At 49.5% G+C, this 24,658-nt stretch overlaps 1 protein-coding gene across 1 annotated transcript in view; it reads left to right on the forward strand.

The window, feature by feature from the left end:
- Positions 1-829: 829 nt before the first annotated feature.
- LARGE1 (LARGE xylosyl- and glucuronyltransferase 1) overlaps positions 830-24,658 on the forward strand; it is a 589,914-nt gene continuing 566,085 nt past the window's right edge. The window contains 1 exon segment of the mRNA XM_060165047.1: positions 830-1,318. The gene's annotated coding sequence lies outside the window, so the exon portion shown is untranslated.

Raw genomic sequence — 24,658 nt, forward strand, 5'->3', positions numbered from 1 at the left:
CGCTTTCATCCCGACCCGGGCCAAAATCCCGGCTCCGGGTGTTGCTTCTGCCTGCGTGTGAGCGAGCTGAAGAAGTAGAAAGGAGGAGCCTTGCCGGGGGGCGTGGCCTAGGCGGGGGCGGCCTCTCGGTCCGCGCGGCTGAGGCGCCTGCCATTGGCCGGCCGCGCAGTCACGGGGTGGGGGCGGGCGCCGAGGCGGGCGCCGGCCCCGCCCCCGCTCGGAGCTTGGCCCGGGCTCGCGGTCCCCCCCGGCTGCACAGACATGACACAGACACACTGTCACTGCAGCTGCTGAGCGAGCCCGGCGCTTTAGGCACGCGGCGGCGGGGCCAGCCCGAACCCAGGACCCCAGAGCTCGCCCGCCCGCCAGCCCCCCCCGCCGCCCCCCGCGCGGCGGCCCCCGCCTGCCTGGGCGCGGGAGGCGGGGATCGCTCGCCGGCTCCGGCCAGTGGCGCCCGGCTGCCGGCGGCGGCTGCAGCAGCCGCCCGGCTCCCAGTGCCGGGCGCTCGGGGAAGCCGGCGCGTTTCGGAGGCGGCGGCGGCCGAGGCCGGCGAGCGCTCCCGGCGGCAGCGGGGCCGCCCTCCTCGGTTCCGTGCACGCACCGCGCTGTGCTCCGCCTCCGCTCCGGTGACCTTCCCGGGGCGCCTTCCCCGGCCCCGCGCCCCCGGCCCCGCGCCCCAGGCCGGGGCGAGGCCCTCTCCAGCGCTTCCTTACCGAGGAGCCGCGGGCGGGCGGCGCAGGCCCGGGGGGAGGGGTCGCCGAGGCCGGCTGCAGCGCCCCCCCCGCCTCCGCGCTCTGTGCTCGGCCGGGCCGGACCGCCGCTCCCCCGCCGCCGCGCGGGAGCCCGGGCGCCCGAAGCTGGGGGCGCGGCCGCGGTCGCCTAGCCGGGCTGGGAGCGGGCAGGCCCTGCCCTGAAGGGGCGAAGCGGCGGGGAGCGCGGGAGGTGGAGCCGGCCCCGGCGGCCGTCCGGCGTCTCTCCCAGCGCCCCCTCCCCGGGCTCAGACCGAGGCGAACCCAGGCCCCTGCCCATGCGGGGCGCCCCCGGCTCCGTAGAGTCCCCGGGGCAGGGAGCAGCTCCAGGCAGCAGCGCCGGAGGGAGAGGAAGACGGGACTGTGCTCAGCTCCGGCGGCCCGGACCTTCCCCGTCGCGTTTGGAGGCGGGGGCCGCCCCGAAGTCTGCGCTTGTCACCGCCGCTTGGACTAGGGCAGCGCCTGCTGGGACCCCGACCCGGAACCCTCTGCGCCTCGTAGGTGGCAGCGCCGCGGCGCCACCCACCTGCTCCGCGGTCTCCCTCTGCCTGGTGGCAGTCACGGCCAAGGTAGGAGCCCCGGGGGTGCGAGAGAGCCGCCGCGGGGGCGCCCTGGTGAGCGGTGTCGGTCAAGTTCTCCGAACCTGTGGCTGGTACCCCCTGTACTCGGAATGCTGGCGAAGAGGGAGGGAGTGAGGGCACAGCTTCTGCCGCCTGGGCCCGGAGCCCTGGAAAGGCTGGAGGTAGAAGTCGCCGAGTTTCTGACGTCCCCCAGGACCCGTCCCAGGGCCTGCCCTGCTCCTTAGGCTCACGGGCTGCCGAGAGCGAGGAGGAGTTTCCCGTTAACACCAGGAGGCGATGTCGACCTCCCTCCCCCGCAGCTTGCTGGCTGTGAGCACGTGTGCTTTGGGGGAACCTGCTGTGTTTAGAGCTGTCCTATGGGCAGTCCCCACCTGCCTTTCCTGGCGTGATGCTGTGAAGAACTTTTCTTTGCTCCTTGTCGCAGAGTCGAGGCCGATTTGGGGTGAGAGCCACAGCTTGCGAGTCCGTCTATTGGACAGAGCAGTTGGGTGGCAGCGATAGCAGTAGAGAGGAAACCCAACCAGTGCCAGTCCTACTGGACAAAGCTGCTTGTGATGAGTGGTCACTGGGTAGCGATCCAGACAGTCTTGTGAAAGTCATTGTTTCTGAAAGGTGGAGTGACTGACTCCGAAGTTTGTGCATCCTTAAGTTATTTTGCTCAGTGCCTTATTACTGTCTTTAGAATTTTACTCTTAAGGAACCTCAGTCCTGCAAGCCTACCCTTGCCCGTTTGAAATTTATTAAAACGGTGAGCTTTCCCTGGAACGATCTGATTTTAAATGGGTCACTTAGGAGGGAACAGATTGTCTCTCCTGCACTGAACCATCCCCCCGGGTGACCCTGTTTAATGGGGATGGATTTTTTCGTCCCTGAGCTGATGTACCTCGGTTGAGCAGGTTTTTCCTGAATTCTGAATCTGTGAATTTTGTCACTCAGTCCATTAAAATGATCTCCCAAGGGAGCAAAATAGCAACTTACACTTCGCGTGAATGTCACAGTAAGTTTTACAGGGTCTTATGTAAGTGCCGCAAGAGAGGGCTCAGGCTTCTGCTTCCTTCATGGGCTGGGGGTGGGGATGGGGAAGGGGTGGCAGGTGGACGTTCCCCTTCCCTAAATGCGGGTGCCATCCCTCTCTGGCACTGGTGGAAATCCAAAGTGCTTATTCACTCCCTGCCAGTATGCAGTCACTTCAGGTTAATTTTCCTCCTCGCCTCTCCTGCCTTACCACCTCAGGAGTCAGCTTTGGTAGACTTAAGATAAGGGAAGGTTCTAAATTAGGAAAGGAACACGTGGAGGTTTCTCTTCTCATGTCTCACAAAAGGGTGACATGAATGAATTACTCACGGGCATGGTGGGTCCTCACTGGGGATTTAAAAAAAAAAAACTGGCTTGAAGGTTTCACACATCTCTTAGTGTACCTTTATTTTTCAGGAGTACACTTTAGTGAAAATTGCTTGAGGGAACACACATTTATCGAGCCTGGCCCTGTTAATTCCAAACTGGGAAGAGAACTACTTGGAACAGAGAGGCAAAATCGTTAAGATTTAGATCTTAGTGGGTTTTCGAGAATGGCTGGGAAAGGAAACCAGTCTCCCTAGTGGTATAGAGAGGTTTTTAAAGAAAAGATGGTATCGCTCTGGAGTGGGTGGAAGGTGCCAACAGGTATAGGCCCTCTGGCGTCACTGGATGAAGTGTGCTAGGTTGGGGGTTAACTTTTTGGCGTGAGATAATGCAGATTCCTTTGCCTTTTAAAACATAACTAGAAGGGCCTTGGGAATGAAATGAAAGGTTTTTCCGTCTCATCGTGGGTCCCAGGAGTGCTTCCACCTCTTGGGAAGGAGGTGAAGGTTTCCTGTGGTTCTGGGTTCCTGAGCTGTGCTTGAAAGTTGATGCAGGAGTGTCTCCATCCTTCAGCCACCTACAGTGGCAGGACACTAGGGGGGACTAGTTTTCTATTCCACCACTGAAGAACCTATGTTACAAAAGGCTGTGGTTTGTCTTGAAGGCTCAGGAACCTAACGTTTTGCTACCCAATGCATGCTTGCACCAATGAGGGGATTCCGAACGCTTAAGCGATGGGCCTGCTTACATCTAAAGTGTCATTTGGGCAGCTCAGAACAGGTTAACTGCAGAGTATTATGTGAGACTGAGCAGACTCAGTGATAGTCTCTAAGTAAGTGAGGGCTATAAATTTTGGGGAGACAGAACCTCCTGCAAACTCCATCCTTTGGGTATTAGACCGTGCTAACTCTAAGTTCCCAGGGGTTTGTAATCAAAACTCCCCCCTTTGGTTTTTGGGCTGCACATCTGCCATCTTCATAAAATCATGCTGCCTCCATTCTAGATGGAGTCTAGAACTGACTCCATTAAACTTAAAATTTCTCACTGTTGTCCCCTTAAAAGCACATACCTTGTATGTATACAGATGTAACGTAACATTTGGCAGTGTGGTTGCACTTTCATCTCAGATGCTCTCTCTGCACTTTCAACGGTATTAAATCATTAGTGTCTAGGTGTCTTCCAGCAGAAATTGAAGATAATTCTATTTCCGCTGAAGAACAAAGCCGCATGGCCCAGGCTTACCCACTGTGGCCAAGTCTTATCAAAGCTGACTCCAGAGGTGGGCAGACAGGAAAGGTTGGAGAAAGAGTCTAAGAAGAAACTACCCAACTCAGAATACTGGCACGAAGAGAGGCAGATGTCAACAAGATTTAGGACTTCCTGGATTCTTTATATATATATATATATATATATACACACACACACACATATATATATATATTTTTTTTTGCGGTACGCGGGCCTCTCACCGCCGCGGACTTTCCTGTTGCGCAGCACAGGCTCCGGACACGCAGGCTCAGCGGCCATGGCTCATGGGGGCCCAGCCGCGCCGCGGCACGTGGGATCCTCCCGTAATGTGGGATCCTCCCGGAACGGGGCACGAACTCGTGCCCCCTGCATCGGCAGGCGGACTCTCAACCGCTGCGCCACCGGGGAAGCCCAAGACTTCCTGGATTCTTAAAGACCCAGTGCAGCATATAGAGTTAGACTCAGCGTTGGATCTGTGCACCTGCATGCGTTATTACATTTCCTAGAACTCTGGAGTCTGGTAGACTGCATTTGTGATCCTTTACTCATATGTACAGTGCGTATTTAGGTAGTTTGAGGAGACCTTTTGTTGTGGCATAGGGAAGTGGTCAGCATAAAGCTTTATTTCAGCTATCGAAGGCTTTGTAGATTGATTCTCATAGGTGCAGTATAGCCAAGGGGTTAGAGATTGGAACAGGAGAACACTATTAAATTTTCCATTGAGCATCAGCTAGTGAAAACTGGTCATGGGGAATTTATATACTGTGATCTTAAGGCATGAATGAAGTCTTATGAATTTCAAGGAAGCCACATGGCAGAGGTGGAGGAAGAAAGTGACGCAGGATCCTGGCCTTCCTTAGGGTCCATGAATAAGGTGAAGGTGTCTTTGTAGCCAGAGATTCTCAGAGTGGGGAGCACATGGGGCCAGGGCTGTAAGACCCAGGGGACTGAGAACTCCAGGCACCCTGCCATTGACACCCCTTGGCGATACAGCCACCTCACGGGATCTGCTAGTGTCGATGAGGCTTTGCGGTTCTGCTCCAGAGTATTTGACATTGAGAGGTACTCAGGTCCTCTGTTCCTCCCGGACCACACTGACATTCGGAGAGACTTTTCTCCTTTTAACTTAGCAAGTAACAGCTGAATGTCTATTATGTGACAGATGCCATGCTCTGTGTAGAGGCTGCAGAGGGTCCACAATTAGTTTATAGTCTTTTGGGGGCAGGCAGATGCTGAACCATTGCTGTGAACTCTCACGTACAGGTTTGTTCAAAGTAAAACCTTGAGTTTGCCAGGATAGTAGAACAGGAGGGAATCCCATGCAGAAAGAACAGCATGGAAACCTTAAAATATGTAGTGTGAATGGAGAACAGTCAGTAGTGTGGCTGGAAGAGGGGCTGTTCTGGAAGAGGAAAGCTTGGTGTTAGCAGGGAAATAATTTAATAGGATTCCTAGTTTCATGCTCTGTGTATTCAAGCCCTGGCAAGAACGGTGGCTGGATAAGGTCCAAGAGAACCAGTTGATTATCCCACATTGTTATTACAAACAGAAAAGGACATTTTCTTTTTTGCCCTTTATCCTTCTACATATAGCATTTTGCCTGTTCTTTAAAAAACTATTAGCAACGCAAATAAAGAAAGGGTCCCTTATCAACCCGAAGTCTGCCCTCTTGTGTATGTGAATTACATCTGGGGCTTTCATTACGTGATTATGCAGCAGTGGGAGAAATGACAGAGTTACTTGATAAATGATAGAGTGGCAGAGGGACACAAATTTTTCCCTGTGAGAGTGTATTCTATTTTGTCATATTTACTTCTGGGTAAAGTTATGGCTGCAGTTAACATTTGAACAAGGTTCTTGTGTTTGAATCATCTCAGTTCTGGCCTCAACTTTCTTTGCTGTTGGAAAAGGAAGAGTTTTATAGTTTTGAGGATGGGTGTGGGCCTGCCTATGTGTGTGTTTTGTGGAATGAGGAAACTATGAAGTAAGGAAGAGATGCAACGATGTAATGGCCAGAGGATATTAGAGAAAATGGAAAACTGCAGTTGTTAGAGCGATCCCCAGGGTCAAATATATTTAGTTTTTCTGAAACAGGAGCCAGGAGGGCAGTGGAGGTAGAAGAAGCCCCAGTGTGTGTGTGTGTGTGTGTGTGTGTGTGTGTGTGTGTGTGTGTGTGTGTGTGTGTGTGTGTGTGTGTGTGTGTGTGTGTGTGTGTGTGTGTCTCTGTCATGCTTCCCTGAGTTGAGTTGACTGGTAGGCAGGGTGGTATAAGTAAAATTTGGAGATCTGGGTTCTCATCTTGCATCATCCTCTGCTAATTTGCTGTGTGACCTTAGAATACGTCTTGACCTCTCTGGGCTTCAGGTGTTGTCTCCAAACTTCAGTGCGTTTTTCATCTTGTAACTAGGAATGTAGAGGCTCAGAGATAGGGCTTGCCTAAGTTAGTGGCAAAGCTCAGACTATTTAGGTTTTCTAGCTTTCCAGCTCTGAAATGGGAAGAGGCCTGACCAGTTCCAAGGTATACTCTACCTTGAAATATCAGACACTACAAGTATGCAGTGCTGAAGAGAAGAACCACAAAGTCTTTTCTGTGTTGGTTGTAGATTCCGTAGACTTGTAGACTGCATTAGAACTTCTCTGATACCTTAAGCCATTCATAAGCAGCTGGGCTTGCTTGCTAACTTCTTATGTATTATGGGAACCAGTGGGTTTGGGAATGTTACCTACTCTTTGAGAACTGCTTGCGATGATGTGCTTTGTGATAAAAAGCAGTGCTGAAAATTTTAGTTGTTTCCAAATTAAGTCAATGAAAGCGAGTTGAGCGTGTGGGATTCTGCAAAGCCTGGGCTCTAACAGGGAAAGGGGAATCTTCTCATTTTGCCAGGGAGGTTACCTCGTAGGGGGAGCTGGGGGGTGAGTGTGAAGGGAGGGATGTTGGGAAGAAAAACAGATTCAGAAAAGCAATTGTGTAAAAGTACGAGTCAGGAAAATTGCAAACCGACTTAATTTTATGCCACCAAATTTGCGTTGCTAGAGAGAAGCTTCCTCACCATTCTGGCACTGATGCTGTCCTGGGTGGAGAGGGCAGTGCTTATTGGAAAGAGGAGATTTGAAGTTAAGTACAATTATAAATGTAAGGTTTGTGACATTATTATTTCAACCTTGAAGGTAAGCATAGGAATGCCCTGTTTTAGGAGAATTGGGAGAATTTGGTTTTCACTCTTCAACTGTTTATTCCATAATTGAAGCTAAGTGTAAGAATGCCCTATTTTAGGAGAATTTGGCTTATAAATCTTATTTTAAAAGCAAATAATTTAAGAGAAGTAATTGTTTGGGGTACAAAAGGATTTTTATTTTACAGAAAGGATTCATAGCAAGCATCTTTTTAACAGCTAGTCCCTTAATTGTATTTCAGGTTATTTGATTAACGCAATCATGGTGGATGCTTTTGGGAGCCTTACCTGTTACAGAAAACCAAGGGTTTTTCAAATATAAACTTTTCCATGTTTTAATAAATAACTCAGCAGGTTCACCTGCCAAGGAGCCTAATATTGAACTGTGTTACAGAAAGAAGGACAGTAGTTACATAAACTTTGTAACCACTGACAGACCACATGGTGTTACTTTGCTCACTTACTTACTGGGGGCAGGTTTCTGGTTTAACCACTGTTCATCCTGGAGATCGCAGTCGTAAGTACCACCTGCATGAGTTCCTCAATCACCCTCACATTCTGCCTCTAAGGATATATCAGGAACAGAAGTGGTTTAAAAAGGAAATCAGGTAAGCGTTTCCAGGATTCTGAGTTTTCCTAGTTTCAGAGACATGGAATTAATTTTGTTCCGCCTAGGTATATGGTAGAGGCGATATGCATGAGATGTTTACAGGAAAAACCCTCGAAATTGTGCTCGCTCACGAAATATCTAGGGCTTTTGGTTTTTTTTGTTCCTTCATCGCTTGTGAAAGTTTCCAAAAAAGAATTGGTTCTAGGAATGAAAGAAAATGTAAGGCGTTTAAGGCTCCAGAGGTAATTTTGGGTAACCTGGAGTGGTAGATAATCACAGACTGGGGCTAGAATGGGAAGTGCAGCCTCACCCATGATTTTAGCCTCTTTCGTCGCATTATGGGGCTGCGCTTTGGACGCGCAGCAAACGCACATGGAGATGGAGCCCTGGCTACTGGGCGAGGCTTGCTCTTACCAGAGTCCTTTTTTGACATACCCAGGCCAATCGGGAAGAAAGGACTTCTGATCTTTCCAGCTCTCCACGGTAGCATTAGAACTTAGGGGAATTTACAGCAGAACACAGGCATGCGGGGATTTCATTCTTCCTCGTTTTTTTTTTTTTAATTTAAAATCAGTAGCGAATCCTGTGGACTCTTCAGTGTTATTAGAGACTGCCTTGATGCATTAAACACATGTTTGTTATTACTAAGGTTAACATTTTTGTGGCTGACTGGGAACCATCCCCTCCCCGCTTTTGTTTCCAGAACAGTTGCGTAGGTCCTTAATCTGCCAACACTGTTTGTGTACCAGCCTCCTCCTGGTGGAGGAGGCTGATGTCAGCTCTCATCTGGGAAGGGAATGGTATTTTGTGGTTGTCTGGGGAGCTAAGAGAGGCGCAACCTGAGTGATAAGCAGGAAGGGGCTTTTCTTGCTTCCAGGCATGGTGCCTGGTACCTAGTAGGTCTACACTGAATAAACAGTTGTGTCCACATAGAATGATTTGCGTTCCGAGTTGTGTTTCCAGCTCCGGGGTGGGGGTGTTGGGGAGGGAGAGGTGAGTGGATACCAGCAGACTCACAGCCTTGGACTCCTTCAGACCTCTCCCGAAAGCTGTTATTTTAAAAATGTGAAGGACGTTTCAGATCAGCGAAATGAATTCTCTTAGGGATTCATTGTTGTGGTGCAGACATTGATGGCTTTGTAAAAAGGCAAGGAAAGTACAATCCTGGAATGCGGCCTGTGTTTCCTTTCCTCTGAGTTGTAGGGATTTTGACTTATCTGGCCTGGGAGGAGTGAACAGGCTCTAATGCTTGTTCGTGTGTGCATGTCAGGGCGCCTTGAAAAGCATCTTTAATACCTTAGGGTGGATTGTGGGCTATGATCTTTCCGGCACCGGTGATAAATGTGCAGTGACTTAGATGTGGATCGGGCCAGGGCTCCCACGTTCAGAGGACGAAATGGGCCCGAGAAAACAGGGGGGACTCGGGTGCTTTTCATCCAGTAGGAAGGACTCTCCTCCTCTCTGCCATCTTGGCATCTTCTCCCCCTTCTCTGTTGGCGCGAATCCTTCCCACCTGGGCTTTGAAAGTACTTACGGATGCCTCCTCCATAAGTGGAAGGCAGACCTGTGATGTTGAGACAGCTCGGGGGCTGCGGGAGACCCTTGAGCCCGCTCGACCTTCATTTCACAGCTCTGGAAACTAAGGCTGGGGAGGTCAAATTATCCAGAGGGGAGGCAGATCCAGAGCCCCTGCTTCCTGACCACCTTATGTGGCCCAAGGCTCTGCTCTGCCTTCTCACACCCCCTGCTTTCTGGTTGTCTGTCCTCTGCTCCCTGCCCTTCCATCCAGCATACTCGCCTTCAGTCTTCTCCTCACACACGTTCTTCGTGCTCTGCTTTTGTGCCAGGCGCTCTTCTGTTTGACCATTTTGTGTCATTTCATCTTTATGGTAACCCTACGAGGTTGGTGGTCTTACTCTTCCATTTTCCAGGTATGGAAGCTGAGGCTTGCCCAGGTCACACAGCTGTGGAGCGTGGAGCCAGGACTTGACTCACAGCTGTTCTGCCTCCTGTGTCTGCTGTCTCTGTGCTGACCTGGCCTCTAGTCAGAATCTCTGCTTCCTGCCTACAGGCCCCATACACTCTGTCTCCTTGATGGTATTGGTTAACGTCTACTAAGCCAGCATTCACTCATCCGCCAGCATTCGTGAAACTCCTGCCCTGAGAGGTGTCGGCTTGACATCAGGAACAGGGAGGTGAGGAAATCACCTGCCTGCGTCATCTAGTAGCCTCGTCTTGGTGAGGGAGGTAAATACTAATAAAGACATGGACAGGGCAGTGGGCACTGTGTCTTGGTAGCATTACGCTTGAGGGAGTCAAAGAAGGAGAAAGTATTAGATTGGGTCTTAGTGAATAGGAGCTGGAAGGATAGAGTGACAGGGAGCATCACCTAAAACACCCCAAAGGCCATGCCTGTTCCCTTCTACTTGGCATTGTCAATATCTGTATACTTTCCCTATTCTTTTCCTTATGTGTAAGTGCCTTAGAAAGCACTGGGACTGGGTTGCACCCATCCGGCTACACTTCTAGCGCTTAGGAATCCTTCAATAAACATTTATTCAATTAAATTGAAAGCCTTCTGTCTTGCCCTCAAGCAACATAGTTAGAGAGATTGGGAAAAAAAAAAGTGTGTGAGAAGTTAAACAACGATAGAAGATTCAAGTGAACAGTTCAGAGCGACGGTAGGAATGATGTGGCAGTGCAGGAAATGGTTGTGGATTATTGGAACCCAAAGTTGATGGGAAATCAGAGGCGGGAGCTTACTTTAGCTGCTTAAAGGCAGTGGAGGTAGGATTTGCCTTGGGTCCTTGGACCCAGGATGATTAAGATTTGATGGAAGAGTTAAAGGGAGGTAGAGCAGCCAGCTAGGTTGATGAATGCACAAATATGAATTTTGGGGTTATAAAGTAAGTCAGCTTGGGTTTCCATTAGCGAGGAGCTGGAGATGAAGTTGGCAAGGTGGATTGGGGCTGTAGACTTTTGGAAGGCAGGACGACTTTCGATCTGGAGGATGGTGTACGCAAAGCTCTGTTTTAGGAAGATGAACCTAGTGGCAGTTTCGGGGCCAGATTGGCGTGGGGAGAGATGGTAGCAGGGAGGTCGCTGAACAGGCTTTTGTACTAGTTCGGATATGAAGTTCTAAAGGCCACTGAGCTAGAACTGGTACAGGCGGATGGACACAGAGGGAAGCTTTGGGATCTCCTCTGATCCCAGTCATTGGGACTGAAGTGCGAGATGGTTTTCATTGCCCACTGGGAAGCGTCACTGGGATAAAGTCTGCTTGTGACAGTAGCAGTAGTTCTTAGAATGGCACTTCCTCCCGTGGCTGGGCTGGGCGCGGGGATGGGGCTGGGCTGAAAATGTTCTCTCTGCAGCCTCTCTTATTGGGGGTTTGTTCAGATGAGCCCAGGGTGATAGAACAACCTTTTTACCTAGTCTAGGATGACACCCAGTAAGGGGTAGAATGTAGAAAATTTTTCTTTTCCTCATGAGTGGTTCCTGAAGCAGCTGCGGAGGGCCGAGAGCGAAATTATTGGAACTCTGACATGTGGGCTCCGGATCCACCTTAAAAGTGAAACTGGGCCGTGCTTCCCGTGACTGGTGGTGTGTCTCTGCCCGAGGAGGGCCTTGCTGAGAGATTACAGGACACACTTTTCAGAAACGTGGAGTAAGCCATTCTGGATAACAGAATTTTTCAAATAGGAGAGTCCAATTCCTTACAGGGAGTCTTTATTTGGAATCTTTAAAGAACGAGGGCTTTTCTAGGATGTTCTGTGTATTTACCCTCACTGGCTCTCTCTCAGCCACTGGAAAGCATCCATCTTTCTTATCAGGACACACAAAGCTTGTTGTGAACTGGCCCCTGCCTCTCTCTGCAGCCGCATCTTCTCTTGCCAACCCCACCCACCACCCACCAATCCCCAACTCCTTATTTTCCTTCTTCACTGCTTACTTTCCCCCAAATCTGCCAAGCTGTGCACCTACTTCTCCTTCTGGCTGATAAGCTCTTTCCCTCTTTATTTGCTTGGGACGCTTCTGTTTATCCTTCAAAACACAGTTCAGGCGGTCTTTCCTTCAAGCTTCTCCTGATAACTGGGCGCTGAACTGTATCTGTCCTTGGACTGGCTTCTCCTGCTGTGCTTTTCTGCACCGTGTTCCCCGAGCTTCCAGATGGCTGGCTTGCCCGGAGTGTGGGAGCCCTTCAGTAAAGATGGCATCTCATGGCTCTGGGGAATCGTCAGTGTTTTACCGTCTGCCTGGACCATGCTGTCTCTACCCTGTAAGTGGTGGGTGGTGGTGGTGGTGGTGATTTTGGATTGCACTGAACTTGCTATTCAGGTATAATGTAACCTTTTCTAGTTGAACCTTTAGTGTTATGCTGTACTGCAGGGGTATTCCTGAATCTAAAGAATACATGCCCTTTTGCTGATGATCAGGTGGTGGTGGGCCATTGCTGGGGCCCATTGATGCCTTCAAGGAATGTGGTGCAGGTGGTGGAGGAGGAGGGGGGGAGGAGAAGGAGGAGGGGGAGGGGGAGGAGGAAGAGGTGGGGGAGGAGGAAGAGGTGGTGGAGGAAGAGGAGGGGGAGGAGGAGGAGGAGGGGGAGGGGAGGAGGGAGAGGTGGAGGGGAGGAGGCAGTGGAGGAGGTGGGGGAGGAGGAGGAGGGGAGGAGGGGAGGGGAGGGAAGGAGGTGGTGGAGGAGGAGGTGGTGGAGGAGGAGGAAGTGGTGGAGGAAGAGGTGGTGGAGGAAGAGGAGGGGGAGGAGGAGGAGGGGGAGGGGAGGAGGGGAGGACGTAGTGGAGGAGGGGGATGGGAGGAGGGGGAGGGGAGGAGTTGGAGGGGAGGAGGCGAGGAGGAGGTGGTGGAGGGGGAGGAGGAGGAGGTGGTGGAGGGGGAGGGGGAGGTGGGGGAGGAGGAGGAGGTGGTGGAGGGGGAGGGGGAGGTGGGGGAGGAGGAGGAGGAGGTGCCTTTGCTGCCTTTTCTGCTCTTTCCTTGCTGCGTTTCTCTGCTTTTTCCATTTTCTCAGATCTTCAGCCTCCTCGTTCCTCTCCTCTTAGGCATTTTTTTTTTTTACAAATTTATTTTATTTATTTAGCTGTGTTGGGTCTTCGTTGCTGTGTGTGGGCTTTCTCTAGTTGCGGCGAGCGGGGGCTCCTCTTCGTTGCGGTGCGCGGGCTTCTCATTGCGGTGGCTTCTCTTGTTGCAGAGCACGGGCTCTAGGCGCGTGGGCTTCAGTAGTTTTGGCTCGTGGGCTCTAGAGCGCAGGCTCAGTAGTTGTGGTGCAGCACAGCCTTAGTTGCTCCGTGGCATGTGGGATCTTCCCGGACCAGGGTTCGAACCCGTGTCCCCTGCATTGGCAGGCGGATTCTTTTTTTTTTTAGATGCTGGGGGTAGGAGTTTATTAATTAATTTATTTATCTTTGGCTGTGTTGGGTCTTCGTTTCTGTGAGAGGGCTTTCTCTAGTTGAGGCAAGCGGAGGCCACTCTTCATCGCGGTGCGCGGGCCTCTCACTATGGCGGCTTCTCGTTGCGGAGCACAGGCTCCAGATGCGCAGGCTCAGTAGTTGTGGCTCACGGGCCTAGTTGCTCCGCGGCATGTGGGATCCTCCCAGACCAGGGCTCGAACCCGTGTCCCCTGCATTAGCAGGCGGATTCTCAACCACTGTGCCACCAGGGAAGCCCGGCAGGCGGATTCTTAACCACTGCGCCACCAGGGAAGCCCGGCAGGCGGATTCTTAACCACCGCGCCACCAGGGAAGCCCGGCAGGCGGATTCTTAACCACCGCGCCACCAGGGAAGCCCGGCAGGCGGATTCTTAACCACTGCGCCACCAAGGAAGCCCTCCTCTTAGGCTTTTTAAACCCTGATGGAGTCATCATCAGACAATCTAAAACACATCCTTTTTTCAAGTGTTTGATTGAAGGCCTTATCCTCAAGTGTTTTCTGGTCGCGGTTGGTCCCTAGATACTGATGGAGCCTTTGACTGTGGTGTCTGTTTACTAGGCTTAATACCACTCCACATTCCTAGAGAACCCATTGCAGAATCGCAATTATTATTGATTGAGAAATTATCAAACAGTGATGGGGAGTGGCTAGGGAGGACCGGATGCATTTGTGCAGAAGCTCAGCATCAGCGCCCAAAGACTTCTGGATAAGCACGTGTTTATGTTGGATATTTGTTATTGCCTCTGGTATTTGTGAGGTCCATTTGGGTTTTTATGACACTGCCCTTGTAAGCCAGGCATTGGTGCTGCATGAGTAGGTTTGCTTCGTGAATCACGGAGGAGTGATAGATGAACCCTGGGCTTATCAGATGGTTTGTGTGATCCCGGTGCTATGCCTTATGAGCCTGCGCTTGGCACGGGCACTGGTTACATGGTTCAGGAAGCCCTTCGCTTTTCCTGTGATGGACTGACCTAATGCACACCGAAGGATGCTTTCTCTGGCTCATACTTTTTGACATTTTCCTTTTCGTTCTGCTCGGGTTTATCCATAACTCCTGTTGACGCAGCATTTTTGAGCTCATTAAATCTATTATTGTGTGTGTAATGCTTGGGACAGGAGCTGGTACACAGAAAGCACTCCATACGTATTAGCTGTTGTAATTGATGTTTGTATTTAGAGCCTCTCCACTATTTCTCTCTCTCCCCCTTCTGGAGGTTGTGCTTGTTGGTAAAGTAAGAAAACAGCTCCCGGGGCCCAGGAGGGGGAACACCGACTTTCTCTGTTCAGCCCTGTCCAGAGGTCTCAGAAAGTTCACAGAAGCCCTGAAGGTAAAGGCAAACACTTGCCCACTGATCACCCAAGGCCATTTTTCAGGAGCTTTTGGTCCACCTTGCTATCTACTCTCACTGGGATTTGGGCTCCGACTGGTAAGGTGGCTGAGAGCCAGTGAAGGGCATAGGAAAGGACTCTTGGCCAGTTGTGATGAGCAGTATTTAAAATAACAGTAACAATAGTAATGGGTGGTCACAAAGGTAGCTCCCATCTATCAGTTGTTTCTTATGTGCTTCTGAGAAGTGCTTGACATGCATGGTGCTTTTTTTTTTTTTTGCGGTACGCGGGCCTCTCCCTGCTGTGGCCTCTCCCGTTGCGGAGCACAGACTCTGGACGTGCAGGCTCAGCGGCCATGGCTCACGGGCCCAGCCGCTCCGCGGCATGTGGGATCTTCCCAGACCGGGGCACGAACCCGTGTCCCCTGCATCGGCAGGGGGACTCTCAACCACTGCGCCACCAGGGAAGCCCCCTGCATGGTACTTTTTGATCCTACAGCACTCTGAGCTGCAGTTTCATTTTATGGGTGAGGAAACTGAGGTGCACAGAGGTTATTTGCCCACGTGATAAAGCCAGAGACGGGAACTCAGTTCTATCTCCAGAATAATTTCCTCTTCATCTCTGACCCATGATCTGCTAGCCCAGGTGTCTCAGCACTGGAATATACATAACCCTGGTGATACCGAAGCCTTTCGTGGAGTATCGCAAGTGTGGATAGTTTTAAGGGAATCAATTTCCAGATTTTCGACCTCATATATGGACCCTTTCTTGAAACTGATTGGACTGAGACCACCCCTTTTCACAGTCATTTGTCCCTGTTTTATAAAAGGCACGTCTCTTGCCCAACACTAATCTTGCTCACGTGCGTTGTTCTGAGTATAAAAACCTTAAGCGGCACTGAACAAAGGAACTATGAAATTGGTGTGTGGGAACCTTCTAACCAAGGCACTTTTACAAGGCTGCCCCTTTCCACGTTCTTTTTTACTTGTTTAAACTTGCTGCTAGAAACAGGGCATGTGGCGCCCCTTTCTTATGCTAAGGAATGATATAAAATTTTCAGATCTTAAGAAATAACTTGCTTTTAACTTTTAAAAATGAATGATGGGTATCAGATTGTTAGATTCTGTTTAAAAAATATGATGTGGAAGTCTTTTTTTAAAATGCTCGTGTTTACAATATGTTGGAAATTCTATTCTTAGAAGGTATTCAGTTTATGATGAAAACTTTAGACGTCAGCCTAAAAATAGGCAAGCTTTTCAAATTTCAGAATTAAAAAAAGCTTGAAGCTAATTGTACTATACTTCCCCCTAAGATACTGAAGTTCAGAGTGGAAATTCTGAAGTTGTTTTCTGCCACAGACCCTTCTGCATCAAAATATTATTTTTTCATAGAATTTCAGGGGCATCAGTGTCTCCTAAGGCTCCATCATTGCACTCCTGATAAAGCACCCTTGAAATGGTAGGGAATTGCAGTAAAATGTAAACATAGTTTCAATTTTGATGAAACTTTTATATATGTATTAGACGTGTGATCTTGTATACCAGAGTGCCTTAGTGGCTCAGCAAGGACTGTTTCAGACATAACTGATAGAAACCCAATTAACACTGACATTAAAGAAAAAGAAATGGACTTTATTTGCTTCAGTAACTGGGAAAAAAAAAGGACAGCTTCAGGTAGTGCTGGATCCAGGTCCTCAAATGTCATCCTGAAGTCCTTGCTTTGTCTCTTGGCTCTGCTCTCTTCTGTGCTGGCATCGTTCTCAGGCAGAGTGTCCCTGTCAGGTGGCAGGGATGGTCCTCAGGAGCCCCAGGCTTACATCCTACCCATCTCACCATGACAGCTGAAGGAGAGAATTTTTTTCCCAGTAGATCTCGTGAAAGTCCTGGTCATGATCTGGTTGGAAGGGCCAAGGTCACATCCTTGAACCTGGTCAGGGGAGGTGGGGTCCATCCTATTGGAATCGCTTAGGGAGAGGAGAAGGGGGCTTCCTGAAGAGAAGCTGGGCAAACAGAAAATCCCAACATGCTCTGTAGGAAGGTTAACCTGAAGACCTTGAAGATCGAATGGACTACCGGTGTCTTCTCTAAAAGCCTTTCACTCTCCTGGATATGCTTCTTCCCTTCCATGCACCACCAGCCAACACTTTTACCTTTATGATACCCATCTGCCCATTGACAAAATGACATTAGTGATACCGTCTGTTGCCTGCTTTGGTAATATCAAGACTCTTAAGGCAGTGCCCCAAATCCCTGGCTTAATGTATTTTGTGATTTCTTTTTTTAAAAAAGCCATTAGTTATGCGATTAAGAAAAATAAATTAAAAATTAGGGAACTCCATCTGTGTTAGTTTGCTAGGGCTGCCGTAGCAAAGTACTAGGGAGGGACTGGGTGGCTTAAACAAGAGAAATTTATTTTCTCATAGTTCAAGAGGCTAGAAGTCCCAGATGAAATTGTTGGCAGCATTGTTTGTCCTGAGGCCTCTCTCCTTGGTTTGCAGATGGCCATCTTCTCCCTGTGTCTTCACGTGGTCTTTCCTCTGTACGTATCTGTGTCCTAATCTCCTCTTCTTACACCAGTCATGCTGGATTAGGGCCCACCTTCACGACCTCATTCAACTGTAATCATCTCTTAAAAGACCCTTTCTCCAAATACAGTCACATTCCGAGGTCCTGGGGGTGAAGGCTTCAGCATATGAATTTGGCGGGGGGTGGTGGTGGTGGTGTGGTTCACTCTATAACACATCTGTTATTTTAACTCTGTGAATGGGTTATATTTTGCAAAATAATATTAATACCCGTACCTTGTTTAAAACCCAAGTTAGTAACAGGTTCACCTGTGCAAATGCAAGCTCAGCGGCTTCGGGGATGGTAAGTTTGTTGCAGTTTGCTGTTTGGGTATACTTTTGCCTTCAATAGGAGTAGAGAGAAGACAGTGTACAGGTGAGCACTGGTGGTTTGAGTTTGTCAAAGATGCCTGGGATCGGAGAGTGGGAATCTGGACCTTTCTCATCCTTAAGCTCAGTGCTGCCTCTGTTATTGCAGTAACACCTTTCCTGAAATCCCCGAAGGGTGCACTCTGGTTGTGAAATGAGTTTTAGGGCTCTTGGGGGAGTGTGGGGTAGGCGGCTGCCGAAGGCAGGGTTCTTCCTGTTTCCACTGGAGCAGTGGTTGATCAGGCTGGGAGCTCTGCCGGGCTCTCCTTGTGCCAGGGCTGGTGTGAGTGAGAGAGAATCTTGTCACCCTGCCTTTTGTGTCTTAGGGAACAGAGTTTGCAAGCGAGGGGGTTAATGAGTCACTTTGATCCAAGTCACAGGGCCACTGTTGCATCAGCAATTGCTTTCCATTCACACCCAAGGCTCATCCTTCTTAAGCGCCTCAGATGACAAACCTGTCCGTTATTCTCCTCTGCTAAGCAGTTGTCACTGTTCTCTTCCCGGCGTTAATTATTGTTTTAATACGGCTTGCGTGTTCATTGTCTGGTCTGTCGATGTTTGTAATGGAATATCACAGCGGAAAGGAAGTGGGGAATAGGTAGCAAACGGTAGTCTTTTCATGTCAAAACCCCAAAAATCTCCCACCTGCATTTTGCTTACCTACAATCCAGAAATTCCAAAACTTAAAGAGTTTGGAAAGCAAACTACAGGACGTGGTTGAAGTGCACGTGTGCTACCTGGGAGGACGGTGAGCTTTTGAAAAATCCATCCACATAATATCACTCCTTCATAGGCCAGTGTGGGTGGTGGTAACTGATTTGGAGATTGTCTTTACTGAAAGCAAATGCCAGTCTTGGAGAATATAGGACCCAGGAGCAAGAAGTTCTGACCAAGCAAAATGTTGTTTGCTAGCTCATCTTGGGTAGGGCACTTACCTGCTCCGTACTGGCTACGTATGGCGGCGGTAACAAAGCGCCACAAACTGGGGCATTTAAAACAACAAGTGGGATGTTGTACAGTCCTGGAGGCCAGAAGTCTAAAATCAGGCTGTCTCAGGTGTCAGCAGGGCCACGGTCTCTCTTTTGCCTCTGGGAGAGAATCGTCTCTTGCCTCTTCTAACTTCTGGTGTTTGCTGACAGCCCTTGACGATCCTTGGCTCAGAGATGCGTCACTTCAGTCACGTGGCCGTCTTCCCACTGTGTGTCTTCACATCGTCTTCCCTCTGTGTGCGTCCCTGTGTCCAAATTTCCACCTTTTATAAGGACACCAGTCGTGTGGGGTTAGGGCTCAGTCCAGTGACCTCATTTTAACTTGAATCCTCTGTAAAGACTCTATTTCCAAATATGGTCACCTTCTGAGGTCCTGGAGATTAGAACTTCAGCATAGCTTTTTGGGGAACACAATTCAACTCATTACTCTCCTAGCTTTATTTTTCCTCCTCCAGAAAACAAGGTCCACCTTCAGCCTAAGGTTCAAACACAATCATAAGAGAAAGCACCCTAGAAAATATATCCCCCGGGTGATGGCAGAATGCCCCACGGGATGTTACATGTCTCTTATTCCCGCTACATGGTATCTTGGGAGCATTTGGATCTAATACATGACATGTTCTATGCAGTTTTTCTTTTTCTTTTGGCCGTGCTGCATGGCATGTGGGATCTTAGTTCCCCGACCAGGGATTGAACCCACGCCCCTTGCATTGGAAGCATGGAGTCTTAACCGCTGGACCGCCAGGGAAGCCCCCCGTGCAGTTTTTCAGTTGGAAGTCCTTTGGGGTGGTGTGACCTGGGCTGTGTGTTCGGTGGAAACTTGGAACAACTTGCAAGTTGGCAAGATTTGCAGGGGAAGTTCCCCCCAGAGGGTGGAGCTGTGGCCCCTTAGAGTGGCCTGTAGCTGCATTGTCCTGGCTTGCTGGCCACTCACTGCTGCTCCACAGTACAATTTGGATGTGAATCCTGAGATATCTGTCCCAACTCCTGAATCTTTCATGGAGAGCGTGGGAATGTGTAGTAGTTTTATTGGTTTCTTTTCATGAGTTGTATTTTGATATTCAGAAGGGGTTCACTGGGGCAGAGGCTAAGAATGTTTTCAGAATATGCTTCTCTTTTGCCGGCTCCTAATAACTTGCAGTGGTCAGTAAAAAAAGCGACACAACAAACAGACCCAAAACAGCCCTCAAAACCCTCACGCTGACATTTAAAGGACTTGGCATCTTTAACTGCCTTTTACATACAGCACAGTTATGTGTTGCTGTCAGAGTATATGTACGTGTAGATGTTTTCTTTGAGATGCTCAAAGCTCTGCAGAAGTCTCACTTTGTTGGCTAGCTCTTAGCTCTCTCCCCATCAACTGGTTCAGAGTTTTTAGGGGCTGCAGGTCATGGATGCCACTTGCCTCTGTTTCAGTCCTTTGTTCACTCCTTCAGTGAACATGCAGTTGTCAGTCATCTGCTGTGTGCCAGGCACTGTGCTGGGCTCCGTGGTGGGGAGGAGAGCAAGGGCCCTGCCTGCGTGGAGCTCTCACTCTGGGTGGCCTGGTTCATTGTGACTGGGTTCGCTTGTCTCCCAGATCTCCATCCTGTTTGCAGGCAGACCTGCCTCCTCTGCCACCTGCCCCTGGCATCCTGGACTAAAAGCTACCGTATATCTAGCTCCATTTGGTATTTATTGGGTTGTTACACCAAATTTTGCAAAGCCAGAGAGGCATCACTTTGTTAGAAGGAAACCTCTTTATTCCACTCCCGAGAGGCCACTCGGCAGGCTTTGAGGTCCATAAAACCCAGCTCCAAATCTAACACAGGAGAGCTTGTAACCTTTTTTTTTTTGCCTTTTCTGAACTTGACCCCTTTATGGAGTATTTTGAGAGTTGGGCTGCATCGGGTGGGTTTTATGTCTGTGCCTCTCGGATGGGCCATGAAGTTCTGGGATCAGTTTTGTTACATGGCAGCCTCGCGCAGTGCGGTGCTTGGAAACCTTACGGCGCAAGAAGTGGTCTTTCCATGGCGGGATTTCAGTGTGGTAATTGACGTGGGGATGCCTGAAAGGACTATTGGTGTCTCCATGCCGCACGCGGGAGTCCACAGCCATCTTGCACAAGAGCTGAGGGGGTTTGTTGCCCTGCTCACTTCTGATGGGGAAGAGTGCAGACGGGTCCCCTGTGGACATCTGGCCCAGCACATTCTGTCCTTGGGTTCCCATCCTTCCATCCACTTCCTGGTGGGTAACACTGGGAGAGGATTTGGTTACAGTATTCAGAATGCACTGTCCTGGAAGACAACTTGAGGGTTGAGGGGCAGGAGGGAAGATTTCTACATGGATCAGGGGGAAGATGTCTCGGACAGTTGCATAATGGGTTGGTTTTTATTTTAAGATGAATCTTGTAATGATCTTGTTGAGAGAGAGGTGGAAAGAAAAGTATTGTTATCTGGCTTAAAGCTCCGCCCACTCCCTCTGCACCTTAGAGAAATGCAGAAACCTTCCAGCTCCAGAGAGGCATGTGGACCAACTGGTTTGTTTGGGCAGATGGGACGGTTCAGCCCAGGAGATCAAAGGACCTGCCCCAGGTCACACCAACTTAATGGTAAAACCCAGGCCCCCTGAGTTCCAACCTCTGACTGTCTCCCTCCAGCCCAGGCTGCCTGTCACATGATTCAGTGACTCTTTAAACATGACTAAGGCCGTTATTGGGCATGTCGGCCCCCAAAGAAACAGCACAGCCCTCCTGGTAATGGTCGGGTATCTTTTGGCTTGTTGCAACTGTGACCACATTGATGCTGAAAGGAATGCCAGGCTGGGTCTTGCTTTTTAAGCGGGGTCTCATTGCTACGATTATCAAATGTATCTTTTAAAGGTGAATATAAAACAGCTACCCTCCCAAGCAAATCATAAAACAAATTATGCCCTTGCCACCCAGAACTACAGAGAAACGGCAGGCTCTTCGTGGCACAGAGAGTAATGGCTGCAGTATTAAAACAATGATGGGAAAACCAGGAACCAAGAGCTGAAAGGCAGGGAAGAAAACAGTCCCGTAATCCCCCGGGGATAATGGGTCTCAGCGACAGGTCTGTGTGATTTATTGTGCTAATGTACTTATTTTTATTTGTCCCCTTCAACACGGAGTTTGTCCCTGAAGAGATTTGATAATGGCTTGTTTGCAGTCACTTAGACTCCAAAATAAAGCGCACATTTTGGCTGTCTGGAGATCCGGCGGCCTCATTGGCATTCCCCCTCCGATTTCACCTTCACTGGCTGAGATGGGACGGATGGAGATAAGGCCTTCTTTGCTGCCCTTGTGTTTTCCCATCACACCACCATCGCAACTCCTATCCTAGAGACAGGGTGGCTCCGTGGCTGTCCAGACCCAGCCTGCTTCCCTCTTTCATCTGGTGCTACTTTGGGACAGCAGGAAGGAACCCCTCATTCTGCCCATAATAATAGATCCCTGGGACTTTGTTTTCCCGAACCACCAGCGCGAGTTTAGCTGTTGCAGCTTTTGGGGTAAGCAAAAATAAGAGCGGAGGAGTAGATGTGGGAGGTTTTCCAAAAGAATGTGCTTGATTTAAAGGCTGAAGTGTGTTTGGGTCGTGGTGGCCAGCTGTTTTGCTGGAAGACTCCAGGGAACATATCAAAGGACTGGATGCCTGCCTGCAGAGCTGCCCCACACCTGCAGAGGTGTGGCCAGAGAACTCCACGATGCAAAAGACTGTGGAGATGGCTGGAAGAAGCAGCTCCAAGTCTTTTCTGATCCCAAGTTTCCTCCCTTGAGGACCTCTGCTGGAATGCCGCTGGCAGCTCTGGTTGGCAGGGAAGGGGCTCTGGCATGTTGCATCCACACTCAGCCCTAGGGCGGTGCTTTGAGAGACTCTTGCTTTCCCTGCGAGCTTATCTATCTAATTATAGAAAACTCAGACAATGGAACAGAAAAAGACTCCTTTCAAATGTAGAATGATAGCAAAAGTCAGAGGCAAACTAAGGATCGGTATTGGGGGTGGGCAGTGTCCCTGGTATCCTGTAGGTGGGGCACTGCAAACACTCTTATGTTTGCACATCCTAGTGAGGCAGTGGCATCACTGAAGGACCCGTGGTGCTGGTAGTGTTACATTGCTCTCAGGTACTTGGGCGCCCTTTACTCTTCCTCTGCTCCTACAAGTCTTAAGAGGCTCTCAAGCCAACCTGACTCAGTATAGGTACACATGGGCCTCAACAGTGTCTGTAGTATCATGTGATCCAGGAATTCTGCTTCTGAGTATATACCCCAAAGAATCGAAAGTAGGGACTTGAATGGGTATTTGAACATCCAGGTTTACACCGGCGTTACTCACAATAGCCAAATGAAAGCAACCCAGATGTCCATCGATGGATGAACAGAAAAACAGTGCGGTTATATCCATACAATGAATGTTACTTGGCCTTAAAAACGAGGATTTTCTGACACGTGAGCCATCATGGATGACCCTTGAAGACATCACGCCAAGTGAAATAAGCCTGTCACAAAGGACAGATAATTATGATTCCACTCACATAAGGTACCTAGAGTAGTCAGATTCCTAGAGACAGAAAGTAGAGCAGAGGTGACCGGGGCCTGGGGAGTTAGTGTTTCACGGGTACGGAGTTTCAGTTCGGGAAGATGAAAAGAGTTCTGGAGATGGATGGCGGTCATGGTTGCACAACAGTGTGAATGTACTTAATGACACTAAACTGTACACTTAAAAATGGTACATTTGGTTATGTGTATTTGACCACAATGAAAAAAAAGTGGTACCCTGTGACCTCCGTGTCCTGACGTTCATGCCCTTGTGTAATCCCGTCCACTTGGGTGTGAGTGGGCAGGACTTGTGACTCGCCTCACCAGCGGAATATAGCAAAGGTGATGGAATGTGACTCCTGTAATTGCATTTGCTGGCTGACTTGCTCTAGGGGCTCTCCTTGCTGGCTTGATGCTGTTGGTGAAACCCACATGGCAAGGGACTGTGGGTGGCTTCGAGGAGCTGAGGGTGACACCCAGCCACCAGCAAGAAGGTAAGACCCTCAGTCCTGCAGATACAAGGAAGTAAATTCTGCCAGCACCCAAGCTTGCAGGTAGATTCTCCCCGAGAACCTCCACCTGGGGATGCCTTGACAGGAGCCTTGTTTTTTTTTTTTTAAAAATAAATTTATTTATTTATATATTTTTGGCTGCGTTGGGTCTTTGTTGCTGCGCGCGGGCTTTCTCTAGTTGTGGTGCACGGGCTTCTCATAGCGGTGGCTTCTCTTGTTGGCGGAGCACGGGCTCTAGGCATGCGGGCTTCAGTAGTTATGGCTCGTGGGCTCTAGAGCGCAGGCTCAGTAGTTGTGGCGCACGGGCTTAGTTGCTCCACGGCATGTGGGATCTTCCTGAACCAGGGCTTGAACCCGTGTCCCTTGCCTTGGCAGGTGGATTGTTGACCACTGCACTACCAGGGAAGTCCCTTGATTGGAGCCTTGTGAGTCTCTGTTTTGCTGAAGACTCAGCTAAGCCATGGCCAGACTGTGAGCCACAGAAACTATGAGATAAAGTACTGTTTCAGGCCACCAACTTTGTGGTAATTTGTTACACAGCAATAGCTAACTAATACTGAGCCTCACCAGAGACTTCTCTGAATTTATTCCATCCTCACTTTCCACCCCAGACACCTCAGGCCTCTATCACCCCTTCTTGTCCACTGGGAGTGTGCAGATAGCCTGTTTTTCTCTTTCCTGTTAATGTTCAAATACATTCATTGTTAAGGTCACTTCATCTCTCTGGTTCCTTCCTGTTCTCTTACGATTTCTGGCTTGAGGGGTGTGTCTCATTCCCTGTTGGCAGGAAGAACAGTGGTTTTTTTACTTTTTATTTATTTATTTATTGAAGTATGGGTGATTTACAATGTTGTGTTAACTTTCAGGTGTACAGCACAGTGATTCATATATGTATATGTATATTCTTTTTCAGATTCTTTTCCATTGTAGGTTATTACAGGATATTGAGGACAGCGGTTTTTAGTGCAGTGACTGAGTCCTGAGACCCAGGGTTCCAACTCCACCCACCTGTGTGCAGTTGAGCTTTCCTCTCCATCCCCCACTTGCTCATGCGTTGGCCTAAACCCATATCTTGCCTCTTGGTCACAATGCTCACTACACAAAATATAGGTAATCACATTTTTCTGGGATGGCTCTGATTTCTAATGTTCTGCCTCACTTGTTGTCCCCATAAACTGTGAAGCTGTCCCAGATATTCTGTTTTGGTATGTAAAC

This window comes from Lagenorhynchus albirostris, chromosome 11 (genome assembly GCF_949774975.1).
Source record: "Lagenorhynchus albirostris chromosome 11, mLagAlb1.1, whole genome shotgun sequence".
Taxonomy (NCBI): domain Eukaryota; kingdom Metazoa; phylum Chordata; class Mammalia; order Artiodactyla; family Delphinidae; genus Lagenorhynchus; species Lagenorhynchus albirostris.